The 13243-nt window shown below is 40.6% G+C and overlaps 1 protein-coding gene and 1 non-coding gene across 2 annotated transcripts in view; both read right to left on the bottom strand.

Moving 5' to 3' along the window:
* The window catches only part of LOC108267226 (uncharacterized), a 128960-nt gene that overhangs the window by 111918 nt on the left and 3799 nt on the right, over positions 1 to 13243 (bottom strand).
* On the bottom strand, positions 5789 to 6512 carry LOC108267227 (uncharacterized). Its single transcript, XR_008396760.1, has 3 exons — positions 6413 to 6512; positions 5894 to 6306; positions 5789 to 5807 (listed from the first exon to the last, which is right to left on the bottom strand). It is a non-coding gene; the product is annotated as an uncharacterized LOC108267227 (transcript).

The raw sequence follows: 13243 nt of genomic DNA, 5'->3' as shown, positions 1-13243 counted from the left end.
TTCCCTGGTGGATGAAATAAAATACCGCTGTGATGTTGTCAGTCTTCATTAGTATGTGTGACCCCCCTTTAGGGTTTCCTGAAATGTTGCAGCTTAAAATTCACGGAATTACCCAAAAGATTGCTATGTATGCTATGTTGTGAAGTAATCGTAATAACCTGAAAAGAAAACAAGGATCAAACAGTACAGTCCGGACAACAGCTGAATGTCCCTGCCACCACCATCCCTTAGCCTAAAATAGACTGGAAAACAAGTTTCAGTGTTAAAGACAGTAAGGTACGTTTAACTATATTATTAGCTGTGCAGTCAGTTCCTTTTTTCTTTTTTGGCTGAAAACTGAAAGAGCCTTTTTGACCATTTTTGGCCAAACTTTTTCTCTAATACATATTATATTAAACATAGCATATACGTGTCTAATTTAGCTAAGTTCCACATATACTGATAGATTTTATTTCACATTAATGAACTTAAAATATTCTCCATTTACCATGACAGAAAAAGAGAGCACATAAGATGGGGAAAGGGAGGCATAGCTTCCAGGAAGTGTCTGTTAGCATTGGAGAGTTTAAAACACCTGCACAGATCATTCCAGATTCACATATAAGCTGGCTCATCTCTCATTTTATTACAGAAAAAAAGACAGCTTTTGTCATACGATTGTAGTAAACTGGTAAGACTTCACACTGTTTATGCCTAGGACATAAGTGTTTTTCAATGGATAATTTAATATGTATACTATACATTCCTGCCTAAGAATACAATTTATAATACAATTTTAAATCTGCTTGTCAGACATTAATAAATTGCAGTGCCCAATTCTTTTACTTGTTATTAATATTAATTCATTTAATTACTGATTACAATCTGTTTATCAAATTCAATTTGGAACTGAATAATTTATTTCATTAAGGCATGATATTTCTAAACATTTTCAGTGTTTGAATAAATATAGATATGACACTTCTGTAGAGTTTTTGTTGTGGTTGTGTACCATCAGGGTTTTGTTTTTTTTACACACATCTAGTGCAGTAATAACCTGCTAAGTGAATTTTCTTCAGGCATGCTATCTTTAGCTCATAATTATCAGACTTCACAGACTCCTCACATTGAAGTCCTTCATGATGAAGTGCTTCATGATGATTAGCATAACTTTGTCATGGAGAGATCTTTTTGCTCCAGTGTCACTCCCAGAACAGCTTCTGTAAAACATTCATCTGTAAAACAGCACGTTCCCGTCACACTGCCAGGGTCGGGGGTTCGATTCCCATGGCTCTGTGTGTGTGGAGTTTGCATGTTCTCCCCCAGTCCAAAGACATGCATGGTAGGTTGATTGGCATGTCTAAAGTGTCCGTACAGTATGAATGGGTGTGTGAGTGTGTGTGTGATTGTTTGCCCTGCTATGGATTGGCACCCTGTCCAGGGTGTACCCCTGCCTTGTGCCTGATGCTCCCTGGGTCAGGCTCCAGGTTCCCCATGACCCTGGAAAGGATAAGTGGTATAGAAGATGGATGGATGGATAGATGCAGTGATATGATACTTACCTTTGACCAAGGAGAAGAGAACTGCATATATGGCTATAAACATGTTGATTTGGTTGTAAAATAAAGTTTGCTCTTGGTTCAGCACTTTTTATTGCACCTGGTTTCTGTGTTAATGCTTATTTGCACCATTTTCCTTTATAAAGTAATGATGTCATTTCCTGGGGTGGGGATTGGCCACCTTGGCAGCCAGCATTAACCCATACTTCTTTTATTTCCTTATTATTGAACAGAAAAAATAATACTTTTTTTTCAAGACATTCAGCCATCTACAGTAATTATAAATTTGTATATTTACTTATGTTTCAAAGTTTCAAATAAGTAATGGAAGGAATTTGACAGTGATAAACAGTTCCAGGTCATGCAGAATAGGCAATGAGCAACAATATCCAGAGATTATTACATTTGCAAAGTCACAGGCAAAGGCAAAAATAATAATATATATTTCTGGTGTGGTTGTGTACCATCAGTGTTTTTGAACCCACTGTGAATATTTACTGTCACTGTGGTAGCTGACTCCCAGCAGACACAGTAATAAACTGCAGAGTGACTTTTCTTCAGGTTTGCTATCTTTAGATCAAAATTATCAGCCTGTAGCCTCACATCAAACTCCTTCGCTTCAAGATGGGTAGTATCATGAACAGGTTTGCTTCCACGTTTGACATATAGGATCCTTGTGAGAGCTTCACCATCTTTCTGTTGATACCAGTGGACATAAATGGTGGTTAATCCGGTCACTTTGCAGCTGATATACACACTTTTGCCCTCCTCTTTAGTCATGGAGAGATCTTTTTGCTCCAGTGTCACTCCCAGGACAGCTTCTGGAATCAACATTAAAAGCAGCGATTCCAGTATGTTGTTTTCTTCTATTTCTTTTTCTATTTTCATTTTATGATTTGAGTGCAGTGATACTTACCTGTGAGCAAAGAGAATAGAACAGCATATATGGCTATAAACATTTTGATATGGTTGTAAAATAAAATTTGCTCTCAGCACCCTTTATTTCACCTGTCTTTGCATTAACTCTAGTATAGAGTCTTTTCTTTATAAAGTAATGATGTCATTTCCTGGGGTGGGGCCTCCTTGGCAGCCAGCATTAACCCATACTTGGTTCATTAGTTATTTTCTTATTATTGAATAAAAACTGTTTACTTTTAAACTACTACTTTGGATTGAATTTCCCACTGACCCAAGCCACCAGTAAAACTGTTTTTTTGGGGGGGGGTTACTTGTATGTTATATATTTAAAAATTTCAATTAAGAAAATTTGACAGGATTTGACATATCTGTTTGTCACGATTTCCCCTCAAAGCCAAAGCACTGGAGCACATAACACACTCTGAAACCCTAAGCGAAGCTAACAGCATGAGCGCACACTTCTGGGTTTTTTAGTGACATTGACTTTGTTTACTTTCCACACGTGCATCTGTTATGATTTCTATCCTGTCTCTGACTCCCTATTGTCATTGGTTATTTCCCTTATGTTTCATCATTAGTCTCAGCCCTTTTGTGTTCACCCTTGATTACATATGTCATTTAAACCTGTTATGTCGTATTGTTCATGGCGAAGTATTGAGTGTTATCACCGTGCCAAACCTTTGTTTCTGTGCCATAGTTTTGATCCTGTTCTCGTCCTCATTTTTCAATTTGGTTTTGCCTCGTCTATGCCCGTTTGCCAATGGCCTGACCAATTGCCTGTTTGACCACACTTGTGTCTCATGTTTTGAATTTGTCTGCCTTTCTCCTCTAATAAAGCTCTTATGTGTGCTTGCATCCATCCTCAACCTCACATTACATGACACTGTTATAAAAAATAATATACACACATGCACATGAATATTTGGACATTAACAAAGTTATACTTATGTTAGCTGTCTACCACAGTATATAGTTGAGTTGAATTCAATAATGAATATGACATCAAAGTGCAGACTTTCAGCTTTAAATAGAGGGCATTTACTTCAAATCAGCGGAACCGTGTAGGAAGTACAGCACTTTTATATGTGGTTCTTCCATTTTAAAATGACCAAAAGTAATTGTGCCATGTATCACTGGCATTGATGCGTTGATGTACAATTTTAGGGTAGACTTAAAGGTATTGCTTCTAGCTGACTCTAAAAAAAGAAAAAACACTGTTCACAGAGCAAGATCAGGGGTTTATGCCCACAGTCATATAAGTAGGGTCCAGATCGGACTCCAACATTGATCAGCATATTACTTGTACATATAAAATGCACTTTAGTGTACTTTAATGCATTTAAGTAAACTGATCATTTATTCCAGGTAGAAATAAAATTTAGAAGAATCATCAGTGTTTGAATGGCAAACAGAAACACGGTGTGCTCTTCCATAATGGGGTTATCCATACACTGGTTATATAGACTGTCAGATTTTTTTTTTCAGTTGTGTGTCAATTCATCCTGAACCAAAGTTTTCTTTCTGCCCTTTCCATGAATTAAACTGGACACTGAATCAACTTGTAATTGTCACGATCTCGCAGGCAGATGGTGCTGTGACAACAATGTGCACGAGCGGCTGCAGAGCGCGCATGTGCACGTGCTTGAAGTGCGCATGGACGCTAAGACTGTGTCAAATGTTGCCAGCTGTCAGCAATTAAGAAAATGGTGACTGGTTATTTAAACCCCTTGTGTTGCTGTGCACATCGCACAGTATTAAAGTAGAGAAAGGACTAATAGAGAAAACACTAACAGAGAATAAGGCGCAATGACTAATGGTGTCAGGTTATAATGTTACTATACTCTGTATGTTCTCCTGTTCCTTAGTTCATGCCATAGTTAAGAGTGTTCCTGTAATGCCATAGTTAAGAGTGTTCATGCCATAGTTATCCCTCTTACCCCTTAGTTCCCCCAGTATTATGTCCCACAACCCTATATTCCCCATAGAAACAGCATGCCAACCCTGAGTTCCCGGGCCAAAACTGGCCCCAAAATCAACATTTTAGTTTGAACATTTTTAGGCCTTGAAACAACTTATAAAAATGTATTTGTGTAATATTACTTTGAAAATGAAGCAGTTCAGTGTTTTTACTCCACTTAGAGCAAAATTCTTAACTAGAGAAATTACAAAAAATGCTCGCTAAAATCCTTATACTCATTTAGAAGTACCATACAAGCATCAGCGTGGTCAGTGCCTTTGAATAAATGCATTTTAGCGCCAAAAGTCAACTTTCTGGTGATAATCAGACCAGCAGGTACTGTTTTCACGAATGCACAGAAATTGGTCGCATTCCTGACAACGAAAAACAGTTTTTGCTTCCTTGTGGGGGTTGTTCTTCTTTTCAACGGAAGGATTTTTCTTGGCGAAGTGTCTAGCCTTCTCACTATCAGTTTCGGTTTCAACATCGCCTGAACTTTCACTGCTGTCACTATCTAGAATCCTTGCTTTCGCCTGTGTAACTGTGTATGTTTGTTTGTTTTTCCACTGTTTTAGATGTACCTGTGTTCACTGTAGGTGTAACTTTAGCTGGAACACGATTAGCTTTTCACTTTGGCATTTTTAGTTTCAACAACATTCACGCTTGGATCCGCTTCATCGCAATGACGGTGTAATGACGTCATGACGTCATCAACCTTCTGGGTCAAATAATAATAATTAAATAAGTAAGGAATCATAGCAGAGTAATGTTGGTATACCGGCCTTACGGGGATAACGTTTACACTGTACAGCTGCTATATCAGCCTTATGGGTATTTGGCATAGACAACCAAGCCGGTATATCGTCCTTACGGGAATAGGTCAAAGACGGGCAAGCCGGTTTTTCGGCCTTACGGGGTCAGTGGGTTGTGTTCCTGCCATGTCATAGTTGAGAGTGTGCATGCCAGGTCATAGTTAAGAGTGTGCATACCATGCCATAGTTAAGAGTGTTCATGCCATAGTTAATAGTGTTTATGCCATGCCATAGTTAAGAGTGTTCATGCCATGCCATAGTTAAGTGCTTATATCTTAGTTTAGAGAGTGTTCATGCCAGAGTTTAAAGAGTATTCATGCTGTAGTTAAAAACGTTCATGTCTTAGTTTAAGGAGTGTTATTGCCTGAGTTAAATGAGGGTTATGCCTGAGTTAGATGAACGTTTCATGCCCGAGTTAAATGAGTGTCTCAAGTCATAGTCCTGTTCTAGTTTTGTGCTTCATGCCTCATCCCAAGTTGAGGGATAAGTGTTTCAGTTTCATGTCTTTAGCTTACGTCTGAATAAAGACGTCACTCCTGCACTTACTTCCTGTCTTGAGTCCTGTTTCGTAACAGTAATGTTCTGTAGGACATAAAATTTTGAAAAGTTATGTGTTTTAATACATTAATTTTTGAGACTCCTGTAGAGTTTGACAGGTATATATTTACCTTTTCACACTTTCTATCATTCGTGTGAATATCATTTCCTGTTGTGGTTGTGTAACATCAGGGTATTTGTACAGTCTGTGAATATGTGATGACTTTGTGGGAGTCCCAGCTGGCACAGTAATAAACTGCTGCGTGACTTTTCTTTAGGTTTGCAATCTTTAGGTCAAAATTATCAGACTGTGTCCTCACACCAAACTCCTTTGCTTCATTATGGTTAGCATCATGAACAGGTTCCAGGCTTCCACTTTTGACATATAGGATCCTTGTGAGAGCTTCACCTTCTTTCTTTTGGTACCAGTGGACATAATTGCTTAAAGATAATCCAGTCACTTTGCAGCTGATATACACACTTTTGCCCTCTTCTTTAGTCATGGAGAGGTCTTTTTGCTCCAGTGTCAGTCCCAGGACAGCTTCTGGAATCAACATTAAAAACAACCATTCCATTATTTTGTTTTCAACTTCTTCTCTTTCTTTCACTTTTTCTCTTTTTAAGTTTCATTGCAGTGATATGATACTTACCTGTGACCAAAGAGAAGAGAACAGCATATATGGCTATAAACATTTTGATTAGGTTGTAATATAAAATAAGCTCACGATTCAGCACTCTATACTGCACCTGTTTTTGCATTAATCAAGATTAGAACATGAGTTTTTCTAGTAATGATGTCATTTCCTGGGGTGGGGGTTGGCCACCATGGCAACCAGCATTAACTAAGACTTGTTTTATTAGTTATTTCCTTATTATTGAACAGAAAAACAACGCTTAAAAAAATGCAAGACATTCAGCCACCTACAGTAATTATAAATGTGTATATTTTCTTATGTTTCAAAGTTTCAAATAAGAACCGGAAGGACAGTATATATTATAGTATATTATAGGACAGTTTTATATATATATATATATATATATATATATATATATATATATATATATATATATATATATATATATATATATATATATATATATATATATATATGTATATATATGGACAGTGATAAAAATAAACGTTTTGCTTAGACCTTCAAAGAATACTTTTTAATATCAGTTTCTTCCCCACCTACCTTATCAAACCATAATTTTACAAACATATTGTTAAAAGTACTATACAAATAAAATTTGATTGCTCAATGAATACAGAATTTTCCTTTTTTTTTTCTTACTCTCAGATTTTCCCACATGCCCCTCAGTTTTGTGCAGATTTGTCTCATTATGCTCCACTAGTCTAAAATCTGTCTGTGGGTGTAATTTGGATCTCAGACTTATACAATTTTAAATCTGTATCACAGACCTGAATAAATTGCAGTTCTTATTACTCCACTACTTAATTAATATTAAATATATTAATACTGCTTAAAATGCTTAATACAGATAATACAAATAATTTTCGTTATTGTTTCTGTCATTAGTTATTTTAATAGTACTGTATTAAGTAATTACTGTATTAAGTAATGATTATTAACATAGATGTATTGTAAAGTATTACTTGAATAAGTAACACCACATACTTATGCGTTATTTTTGCATGTGTTTCACAATCATATTGTCATATCACAGCAAACCAGTGACTACATTTCCCATCCTGCACTGCGGCCTTCAAACATGGCCGCCATGGACCACAATTCCCAGAACACTCACTTTCATTCTAATCTCGCACACCTGCATACAATCTCACGCACAATCACACCACACATAAAAGAGACTGTTTGAACACTAGTCTTTGCGAAGTATTTCGTGAGTTTCCGTATACCAAGCGTTTGTTTCTCGGTTCATGTGTTATTGTTCTGATCTTGTTCTCGGCCTTCGTTCTCAATTCCTGTTTTGCCTAGTTTGTGCCTGTTTGCCAATCGCCTGACCCATTGCCTGTTTTTTGACCACGCTATTATCTCATAATTTGGATTTTTGCCTGACTCTCATTAATAAAAACTTTTTTTCTGCACTTGCATCTGTCCTAACCTCCATTACGTTAAATAACGTGACACATATACATAGGGTCTTACCTGTTTAAGGATTCAATAAATAAAGATAATTTATAATTAGGTGACTGTAATGAAGGAGTCAGTGAAATAGTGAGGATCCATGTGCAGAAGGTTTATTACAAATGCAATCCGGGTTCCAAGCCACTTAGTCATTAAACAGTTCCAGGTCATCCAGAATAGGCCGTGATCAACAATATCCAGAGAGTATTACATTTGCAAAGTCACAGGCAAAGGTCAGTACACGGATCAAAATCGGATCAAGGTAAGGATAATCCAAAGTGGTAGAAGTCAATAAACAATGCACGGTCATACACAGAATGGCTGTCAGGAACAAAAGGTTCAGAACAAAAGTAAACCGTTGGCAAGGCTATACATTTCGCCAAGTGTCAATGTGGTTTAAATGCTATACAAACTTGCCCTGTTGCTGTGTGGCAGTGAAATGTTCGTAATGGATGTAACAGAGACCATGAATGTATTGTTGAATGAATTTATGAACTAAACATCTCACAAATAATTTCATTCTTGTCATTGTCAGGAATATTATTTCCTTGTACACATTATATTTCAGTGGTGCAAACTCACACACAGTCTGGCTGATGATATGATGCTACAATCCTAGCACCTTGTGGTTAGTTGGGTTATGTACAGTAGGTTATACATGTTTGGTGATACTGGAAAAAGAGAACAATAGTTCTGGTAGGGAGCAATGCTGTTAGGGGGCTACTTCAGACTGGACTGCACCACTGATCAGCAGCAACTTAATAGAAAGAATTTCACTGCATATCAGAAAAGATAGTTTTGTAGATATATAGAAGTCTTCAAGAAACATTACTGCACTGAGAATTATTATTTTATTAGTAACTGATCATTTATTGACAAAAGACTCAACATAAATAAAAAGAAAGAAAAAAAAGAAAAAAGAAAGTAGTGTTAGAATTTTTTTTGTCAGTGTTTGAATAAATTTAGTTTCTGTATAGTTCCTTTTGTGGTTGTGTACCATCGGGGTTTTTGTACCCACCATGAATATTTTTTGTCAGTGTGGTAGCTTGAGACCCCGGTCCAGCAGACACAGTAATAAACTGCAGAGTGACTTTTCTTCAGGTTTGCTATCTTTAGATCATAATTATCAGACTGTAGCCTCACATCAAAGTCCTTCGCTTCAAGATGATTAGTATCATGAACAGGTTTGCTTCCACTACTGACATATAGGATCCTTGTGAGAGCTTCACCATCTTTCTGCTGATACCAGTGGACATAAGTGGTGGTTAATCCGGTCACTTTGCAGCTGATATACACACTTTTGCCCTCCCCTTTAGTCATGGAGAGATCTTTTTGCTCCAGTGTCACTCCCAGGACAGCTTCTGGAATCAACATTAAAAGCAGCGATTCCAGTATGTTGTTTTCTTCTATTTATTTTTCTATTTTCATTTTATGATTTGAGTGCAGTGAAACTTACCTGTGAGCAAAGAGAATAGAACAGCATATATGGCTATAAACATTTTGATATGGTTGTAAAATAAAATTTGCTCTCAGCACCCTTTATTTCACCTGTCTTTGCATTAACTCTAGTATAGAACATGAGTCTTTTCTTTATAAAGTAATGATGTCATTTCCTGGGGTGGGGCCTCCTTGGCAGCCAGCATTAACCCATACTTGGTTCATTAGTTATTTCCTTATTATTGAATAAAAACTGTTTACTTTTCAAGTACTACTTTGGATTGAATTTCCCACTGACCCAAGCCACCAGTAAAACTTTTTTTGTTTTGTTTGTTTTTTTTTACTTGTATGTTATATATTTAAAAATTTCAATTAAGAAAATGAGAGAATTTGACAGGATTTAACATATCTGTTTGTCACAATTTCCCCTCGTGCAAAGCACTGGAGCATGCAGCATACTCTGAAACCCTAAGCAAAGCTCAAAGCGTGAGCAATCGCTTCCGGGATTTTTTTGTGACATTGACTTTGTTTACTTTCCACACGTGCATCTGTTATTATTTCTGTCCTGTTTCTGACCCCCTATTGTCATTGGTTATTTCCCTTATGTTTCATCATTAGTCTCAGCCCTTTTGTGTTCACCCTTGATTACGTTTGTCATTTAAACCCGTCGTGTCGTATTGTTTGTGGCGAAGTATTGAGTGGTATCACCATGCCAAGCCTTTGTTCCTTGTTTCTGTGCCATAGTTTTGATCCTATTCTCGTCCTCATTTTTCGATTATGTTTTGCCTCGTCTATGCCCATTTGCCGATGGCCAAAAGTCAACTTTCTGGTGATAATCAGACCAGCAGGTACTGTTTTCACGAATGCACAGAAATTGGTCGCATTCCCGACAATGAAAAACAGTTTTTGCTTCCTTGTGGGGGTTGTTCTTCTTTTCAACGGAAGGATTTTTCTTGGCGAAGTGTCTAGCCTTCTCACTATCAGTTTCGGTTTCAACACCGCCTGAATTTTCACTGCTGTCACTATCTAGAATCCTTGCTTTCGCCTGTGTAACTGTGTATGTTTGTTTTTTTCCCACTGTTTTAGATGTACCTGTGTTCACTGTAGGTGTAACTTTAGCTGGAACACGAATAGTTTTTTGCTTTGGCATTTTTAGTTTCAACAACATTCACGCTTGGATCTGCTTCATCGTAATGACGGCGTAATGACGTCATGACGTCATCAACCTTCTGGGTCAAATAATAATAATTAAATAAGTAAGAAATCATAGCAGAGTAATGTCGGTATACCGGCCTTACGGGGATAGGTCAAAGACGGGCAAGCTGGTTTTTCGGCCTTACGGGGTCAGTGGGTTGTGTTCCTGCCATATCATAGTTGAGAGTGTGCATTCCATGCCATAGTTAAGAGTGTTCATGCCATGCCATAGTTAAGTGTTTATATCTTAGTTTAGAGAGTGTTCATGCCAGAGTTTAAAGAGTATTCATGCTGTAGTTAAAAACGTTCATGTCTTAGTTTAAGGAGTGTTATTGCCTGAGTTAAATGAGGGTTATGCCTGAGTTGGATGAACGTTTCATGCCCGAGTTAAATGAGTGTCTCAAGTCATAGTCCTGTTCTAGTTTTGTGCTTCATGCCTCATCCCAAGTTGAGGGATAAGAGTTTCAGTTTCATTTCTTTAGCTTACCTCTGAATAAAGACGTCACTCCTGCGCTTACTTCCTGTCTTGAGTCCTGTTTTGTAACAGAATACCACGCCAAACCATGGAAGTAGCAGGAGGGCACCTTATTGGGAGGCGCTCGGACTACTGGCCGCGTTTCCAGTCTGTGCAGTTCCCGCAGAGGTTCGCTGCCGAGCTCCCACCGGTGACAGCGGGATTGGGGAGCTACCTGCTGGAATTCCTCTGCAGTTGCCAGGTTTATTTCTGCAGCCTGGCGTATCCCAAGCCTACCAAGAGCCAATGGATCGGGTTCTTGGTGTCCTGGTTTTGTGGTCCGGCCAGGGACTGGGTGGAGTAACTGGTGAGTGCTGAGTCCCCCGCTCTCCAGGATGTCACCCAGTTCGTGGAATTGTGTATCGAGGAGTTCTTCCAGCCAGGACATCTTCGGGGTCTGGATCTGCCAGGGTGGCGGGTTAATGGAAAGCCCCAGCCTGACCCGCCTTTCCACCTTTTTTACAAGTGGGTGGACATGCTAGACTCCGCAGCTCCCAGGTGGGTGAACATGCCCGAATCCACAGCTTCACGTCAGGTTCTGTTCTATGTGATGGAGAGGACATCTAGATGCATGTCTGAGGGCTGCAGGAGGGAGACTCAGCTACAATGCCCTACTTGCAAAAAACTGGGTCTCCAGGAAGCATTCTACTGCTCAAAGGAATGCTTCAAGAGCAGCTGGCAGGAGCATAAACAACTACACCGGAGAGCTCATGCAGAGACCCAGCCTGCGGTCAACAGGGTGACCTCTGGGCCCCCGTCTGAGGTTAACCTGGCGACCTCAGAGCCCCAGCTTGAGACCTTTGGGGAGGTCTCAGCTCAAGAGCTCCAGCCGAGGTCAACCTGGTGACCTCTGGGCCCCCATCTGAGGTTAACCTGCCAACCTCAGAGCCCCAGCTTGAGACCTACGGGGAGGTCTCAGCTCCGGAGCTCCAGCCCGAGGTCAACCTGGTGACCTCTGGGTCCCCATCTGAGGTCAACCTGGCGACCTCTGGGCCACCGTTGGAGGTCAACCTGGTGGCCTCAGAGCTCCAGCTAGAGACCTATTGGGAGGTCTCAGCTCCAGAGCTCCAGCCCGAGGTCACCAGATTGAGACCAGCTCCAGCTCCAGACCAGCTTTAGCCAGAGACCCGCGGGGGGGTCTCTGCAACCGAGAAAGCTCCCCTGCTGTCCTGTCCCGCCAAGGAAGCCGTCCCACTGTCCTGTCCCACCGAGGAAGCTGTCTCACTGTCCTGTCCCACTGAGGAAGCTGTCTCGCTGTCCTGTCCTGCCGAGGAAGCTGTTCCGCTGTCCTGTCCTGCCGAGGAAGCCGTCCCACTGTCCTGCCGAGGAAGCTGTCCTGCTGTCCTGTCCTGTTAGGAAACTGTCATGAGCTCCAGGCCCACAGAGGACGTCCCTCCGAGCTCCAGGCCCACAGAGGATGGCCCTCCGAGCTCCAGGCCCACAGAGGACGTCCCTCCGAGCTTCAGCCCCGCAGAAGACGTCCCTCCGAGCTCCAGCCACGCAGAGGACATTGCCCGGCGTTCCAGTCTCGCTGAGGATGTCGCCCAGTGTTCCAGTCCCCTGAGGACGTCGCCCAGCACTCCAATCCCGCTGAGGATGTTGCCCAGTGTTCCAGTCTTGCTCAGGACGTCGCCCAGAGTTCCAGTCTTGCTGAGGATGTCGTCCCGAGCTCCAGCCCCGCGGTGGATATCGCCCAATACCCAGCCTCGCTGGGGGTGGTGCTCCGCCTGTCTGCTGCCCAGCAGAGGCTGCCCTGTTTTCCGATGCATCAAGAGACAGATTACACAGGTGCCCAGGACAACCGTTGGACAGGAGTTTTGGCCTTTGGAAGGGGGTTCTGTCACGATCTCGTCGGCAGATGGAGCTGTGACGACAATGTGCACGAACGGCTTCAGAGCACGCATGTGCACGTGCTTGAAGTGCACATGGACGCTAAGACTGTGTCAAGTGTTGCCAGTTGTCAGCAATTAAGAGAATGGTGACTGGTTATTTAAACCCCTCGTGTTGCTGCACACATCGCGCAGTATTAAAGTAGGGAAAGGACTAATAGAGAAAAGACTAACAGAGAAGAAGACAGAATGAATAATGGTGCCAGATTGTGATGTTAGTTAAGAGTGTTCCTGTCATGCCATAGTCAAGAGTATTCCTGCCATGTCATAGTCAAGAGTGTGCATGCCATGCCATATTTAAGAGTGTTTATGCCATGTCATAGTTAAGAGTGTTCA

The sequence above is a fragment of the Ictalurus punctatus genome, chromosome 7 (genome assembly GCF_001660625.3).
Source record: "Ictalurus punctatus breed USDA103 chromosome 7, Coco_2.0, whole genome shotgun sequence".
NCBI classification, from domain to species: Eukaryota; Metazoa; Chordata; class Actinopteri; order Siluriformes; family Ictaluridae; genus Ictalurus; species Ictalurus punctatus.
Note: the sequence above shows the minus strand (reverse complement) of the source record. Positions and strands in the feature narration are given on the sequence as shown.